The 6,311-nt window shown below is 41.2% G+C and overlaps 1 protein-coding gene across 2 annotated transcripts in view; it reads left to right on the top strand.

Moving 5' to 3' along the window:
- Positions 1-6,311, top strand: part of KDM5C (lysine demethylase 5C) — a 57,041-nt gene extending 50,730 nt beyond the window's left edge. For both annotated transcript variants that reach the window (XR_004370513.2, XR_004370512.2), the window contains exons 26-27: positions 1,386-1,467; positions 4,661-6,311. The gene's annotated coding sequence lies outside the window, so the exon portion shown is untranslated. The remainder of the gene's footprint in view (positions 1-1,385; positions 1,468-4,660) is intronic.

Genomic DNA, 6,311 nt, shown 5'->3' with positions numbered 1-6,311 from the left:
ATGTAGATACATATATACATATGTAGATACATATATACACATGTAGATACATATATATACATATATAGATACATATATATACATATATATATAGGCTAGGCGCAGTGGCTCACACCTCTAATCCCAGCACTTTGGAAGGCCGAGGCAGGTGGATCACTTGAGGCCAGGAGTTCAACACCAGCCTGGCCCACATGGTGAAATCCCTCCTCTACTAAAAATACAAAAATTTCCGAGGCGGGCGGATCACAAGATCAGGAGATCGAGACCATCCTGGCTAACATGGTGAAACCCCATCTCTACTAAAAATACAAAAAATTAGCTGGGCGAGGTGGTGGGCGCCTGTAGTCCCAGCTAATCGGGAGGCTGAAGCAGGAGAATGGGGTGAACCCCCGGGGGACGGAGCCTGCAGCGAGCCGAGATTGCGCCACTGCACTTCAGCCTGGGCGACAGCGAGACTCCATCTCAAAAAAAAAAAAAAAAAAAAAAAAAAATTAGCCGGGTGTGGTGGTGGTAATTCCTGCTACTCGGGTGGCTGAGGCAAGAGAATCGCTTGAACCGGGGAGGCAGAGGTTGCAGTGAGCTGAAATCACGCCACTGCCCTTAAGCCTGGGTGACAGAGTGAGACTCTATTTCTTTGAGCAGTTTTAGGTCCACAGCAAAACTGAGTGGAAAGTATGTATCCCATATACCCCCTGCTCCTACACAGGCACAGCTTCCCCCACTATCAACATCCCCAGCAGAGTGGTACATTCGTTATAGTCAATACATTGGCACATAATTGGTCAAGTACATAGCTTACATTAAGGTTCACTCTTGGTGTTGTACACTCTATGGGTTTTGACAAATGTATAATGACATGTATCCACCATTATAGTATCATACAGAGTAGTTTCATTGCCCTAAAAATCCTCTGTGTTCCACCTATTCATACTTCCCTCCCATAACTCCTAGCAACCTCTAATTTTTTTTTACTGTCTCCATAGTTTTACCTATTCCAGAATGTTATTTAGGAATCATATAGTATATAGCCTTTTCAGATTGCCTTCTTTTGCTTATTAATATGCATTTAAGATTCTTCCATGACTCTTGGTGGCTTGATAGCTCATTTATCTTTATTGCTGAATAACATTCTGTTGTCTGGATGTACCACATTTTATCCATTTACTTACTGAAGGGCATTTTGGTTTCTTCCAAATTTGGGCAGTTGTGAATAAATCGGCTATAAATATCCATTGCAGGTTTTTATGTAGTTGTAAGTTTTCAAATCACTTGGGCAAATACAAAAGAGTGTGATTGCTGAATGGTAAGGTAAGAATATGTTTAGTTTTGTAAGAACCTACCAAACTGTCTTCCAAAGTGGCTGAACCATTTTGCATTCCCACCAGCAATGAATGAGAGTTCCTGTTGCTCCACATCCTCATCAGCATTTGGTATTGTCGGTGTCCTGGATTTTGGCCATACTAATAGGTATGTGGTGGTATCTCCGTGTATTAATTTGCAAACCCTAACGACATATGATGTGGAGCATCTTTTAACATGCTTATTTGCCATCTGTATATCTTTTGTGGTGAGGTGTCTGTTCAGGTCTTCTGCCCTTTTTCTTTTTATGAGTTGAGGTATTGCTGTGCTGCCCAGGCTCATCTCAAACTCCTCAGTCAAATGATCCTCCTGCCTCAGCCTCCCAAGTAGCTGGGACTACATGCATGTGCCACCATGCCAGGCTTCTTTTGCCTGTTTTTAAATCAGGATGTTCCTTTTCTTATTGTTGAGTTTTAAGAGTTATTTATGTGTCTTAAAGATCCTTTATCAGATATGTCTTTTGCAAATACCTTATACCAGTGTATAGTTTGTTTTCTCATTCTCTTGACCGTGTCTTTTTTTTTTTTGGAGAGGGAGTCTCACTCTGTCACCCAGGCTGGAGTGTAATGGCACAATCTCGGCTCACTGCGACCTCTGCCTCCCTGGTTCAAGCCATTCTCCTGCCTCAGCCTCCCAAGTAGCTGAGATTAGGTGCCCATCACCACGCCCAGCTAATTTTTGAATTTTTTTTTTTTTTTGAGATGGAGTTTTGTTCTTGTCACCCAGGCTGGAGTGCAATGGCACGATCTTGGCTCACTGCAACCTCCGCCTCCTGGATTAAAGTGATTCTCTTGCCTCAGCCTCCCGAGTAGATGGGACTATAGGCACCTGCCACCATGCCTGGCTAATTTTTGTATTTTGTTAGAGATGAGGTTTCACCATGTTGGCCAGGCTGGTCTTGAACTCCTGACCTCGGGTGATCCACCTGCCTCAGCCTCACAAAGTGCTGGGATTACAGGCGTGAGCCACCACCCCCGGATTTAATTTTTGTGTTTTTAGTAGAGATGGGGTTTCACCATGTTGGCCAGGCTGGTCTCAAACTCCTGACCTCAGGTGATCCACTCACCTCAGCCACCCAAAGTGTTGGGATTACAGGCGTGAGCCATCATGCCTGGGCGACAGTATCTTTTGCAGAGCAGAAGTTTTTAATCTGCATGAAGTCCAGCTTATCATTTCTTTCATGGATCATGCCTTTGGCGTTGTACCTAAAAGTTATTGCCACACCCAAGGGCACTTACATGTTCTCCTATGTTAACCTCTAGGGGTTTTATAGTTTTGCATTTTACATTTAGGTGTATGATCCACTTTGAGTTAATTTTTTGAAGGGTGTAAAGGAGATTTCTTTTTTGAGGGCAGTGAAAGAAGCTCCCCAGTGTCTAACCATGCCTTGAACTAAAAGTTTACAACCATGATCTTGCCTTTAAAAAGTTTTTTCTTAATTATCTCAGCAATATGTATTTATTGTTGTTCATAAATGGTCAAAATATACTACCTATTATTAGACTAAAACAAGGTATATCTTCTCAAATACAGCATCACATAGAGACAAAGAATGAAAAGGCCAGTCATGTGTATACTTTAAAACACCCATATATACACATATACCCTCATGTCCAATACAGGCAAATGTTCTCCATACTTTGCTTTGAAAGTAGGAAACATTGAGTTGCAGAGGTTCTAAGATACAGAACATATTGAACACATTTCAGGCCTTTAAAAAATGCACTGAAATAGCAAGAATAAAGTTATTTTCTGGTGAGGCATGGTGGCTTAGGCCTATAATTCCAACACTTTGGGAGGCTGAGGCAGGAGAATCGCTTGAGCCCAGGAGTTCAAGACCAGCCTGGGCAACATAGTGAGACCCTGTCTCAACAAAAAATAAAATATTGGCTGAGCAGAGTAGCGTGCACCTACAGTCGCAGCTACTTTGGAGGCTGAGGTGGGAGGATTGCTTGAGCCCGTGAGGTGGAGACTGCAGTGAGCTGTGATCATGCCACTGTACTCCAGCCTTGGTGACAGAGTGAGACCCTGAAAATAAAGGGTTTTTTTCTTCAAACATTTTGTTCCAAGCCAAAACAAAGAGTACATTAGACCAGACCAGAAGGACGTGTACAAGTAGACCTGTTTCCTTCTCAAACATTTAACAATTTACTTATTAAACATTAAGCCGAGTCAGTTTAAATCAAATGATATAACTGATTATTACTCCAAACAAGTATCTGTTGTTTCTTAGTGTCTATAGACAGAAGTTTCACAGATGCAAGGACATTATTTACCTGAAAGATCATTCCTGTTACAATTAGAGGGCATTCATACAAAAATTGTTTCCTGTTTTATTTGCCTTTTAAAATTGTGAAACATGACATGAAGACATTTCCTTATGTAATTACAAAACCATTAGTACACCTAACACAATTCACAATCATTCCTTACTGTCATCATAGTCAAATGAATGTCATTATATTCAGATGTTCCCAATTTAACTAAAAACATATTTTGAAAAATTATTAAAAAAAAAGAAAAATTATTTACAAATAAAAAAAATTTTTTTTAATGCAGGGTCTTGTTCTGTCACCCAGGCTGGAGTGCAGCACAATTATAGCTCAAACTGTAACCTCAAACTTCTGGGCTCCAGTGATCCTCCAGCTTCAGCCTCCCGAGTAGCTGGGCCTACAGGCATACACCACCACACCTGGCTAATTTTTATTTTTTTCAAAGCAGGAGTGAAAGTTTGTTTAAAAGCTTTAGAACAGTAAGGAAAGGAAAGAAAAGAAGGAAAGTACAACTTGGAAGAGGGCCAAGTGGGTGACTTGAGAAACCACGTGCACCTAATTTGAATTTTTTTTGTAGAGTTTTGCTATGTTGCCCAGTCTGGTCTCTAACTTCCAGCCTCAAGTGATCCTTCCATCTTGGCCTCCCAAAGTGCTGGGATTACAGGTGTGAGCCACCACACCTGACCAAAATATATCTTTTAATAGTTAGATTGTTTGATTCAGGATCCAAACATGGACTTTTATGGTCACCACTTCCTTACTTTTCTTTAACATTTTACCACTTAAGCATGACTTCCTATTTGTGTAGTTTAGTTTTGCCTGTTTTTATTAACATCAAAGTCATACAGTATGTATTCTTTTGTGTTTGGTTTCTTTCATTCGACATTATGCTTTTAAGATTGATCCACATTTTAACATATAGCTGTGCTTTATCTTCTTGCCTGTATAGTACTGAAATCAACCCAGTTTTTGCACTAAACTGAAAATTGAGAAACTTATATTTGTTTTTATCTGAGTTCCTTTCTCAGGAAACCAACCATCAGGCCTCCCAGAGAGAATCGAGGAACTGAAATCTCCCGTATCACCACATCCAGACAATGAGACAAGCCTGCTGCTTGTTGACAAACTCCTCTTCTTTATACCTCCCGAATTTCTGTTTTCCTGCATATGGTTACGGTGAGACACAAGACCCCTCATCCAACCACCTGCTGCCTGTTGACCAACTCCTCTTCCTTACTCCTCCCTAATTCTTGTTTTATGTTCCTTCCCTACTATATAAACCCCTAACTTTAGTCAGTTGGAGAGATGGATTTGAGACTGGTCTCCCATCTCCTGGCTGACGTTACTGGCATTAAAGCCGTTCTTCCCTGGCAATATTCATCCCAGTGATTGGCTTTCTGTACAGCAAGCCAAGAACCCCTGGTGTTCGGCAACAGTATTTCATTTTATGAATCTACCATAGTCTGTCAACTCTACTTTTGAAAGGCATTTGGAACATTCTGATATTTAACTGTATAAATAATGCTGCAAGAACATTTTTGTACATATTTCCTGGTATACATAAGCAGACTTTTGTTTTGTTTTGTTTTAAGACAGAATCGCTCTGTCGCCCAGGCTGGAGTGCAGTGGTGTGATCTCAGCTCACTGCAACCTCCACCTCCCAGGTTCAAGCCATTCTCCTGCCTCAGTCTCCCGAGTAGCTGGGACTACAGGTGTGCACCACCACACCCAGCTAATTTTTGTATTTTTAGTAGAGATGGGGTTTCACCATGTTGAGCAGGCTGGTCTTGAACTCCTGACCTGAGGTGATTTGCCTGCCTCGGCCTCCCAAAGTGCTGGGATTACAAGCATGAGCCACCGCACCTGGCCCTAAGCATACATTTCTGTAGGGTGTATGACTTATCGGGACAAAAGGTATACACATCTTTAACTTTTCTAGCTAGTGTCAAACTTTTCTGAAGCAGTTTTACTAATGTATATTCCAACCAGCAGAGTATGAGAGGTCCTATTATTCCACATATTTCCCAACTCTTGGAACAGTCAATTTTAAATTTTTGCCAAGCTGAGGATTGTAAAATGGTATCTCATATGTGTTAAATAGGCATTTTCCTGATAATTAATGAAGTTGAGCACCTTTAATATTTTTTTCTTTTTAGAGACAGGGTCTTGCTCTGTTGCCCAGGCTGGAGTGCAGTGGCATGATCATAGCTCACTGCAGCCTTGAACTACAGGGCTGGGCTCAAGCAGTTCTCCTACCTCAGGCTCCTAAGCACTGGGACTACAGGCATGCCACCATCATGCCTGGATATTAAAAAAAAAATTTGTAGAGATGGTCTCACTATGTTGCCCAAGCTGGTCTTCAACTCCTGGTCTCAACTGATCCTCCCACCTGGGCTTCCCAAGTTGCTGGGATTGCAGGCATGAGCCAGCACACCAGGCCTACCTTTTCATATTTTTTACTGGCCATTCAAGTACTCTCTTGTAAAACTGTTCAACTCTTTCGCATATTTTTCTATTGATTATCTATCTTTCTCTTGTTCAATTGTAGAACTTCATCTTACAATCTGGATATGGAATCTGATTTTAAGTGATGCAAACATATTTTCCCATTTTGTGGCTTTCCTTTGTACTGTTTATGGTGTCTCTGGGTGAAGAAGTTATTATTTTTGATGGAGTCAA

The sequence above is a fragment of the Hylobates moloch genome, unplaced genomic scaffold, assembly GCF_009828535.3.
Source record: "Hylobates moloch isolate HMO894 unplaced genomic scaffold, HMol_V3 SCAFFOLD_7, whole genome shotgun sequence".
NCBI classification, from domain to species: Eukaryota; Metazoa; Chordata; class Mammalia; order Primates; family Hylobatidae; genus Hylobates; species Hylobates moloch.
This window is presented reverse-complemented; position numbering and strand designations above follow the sequence as displayed.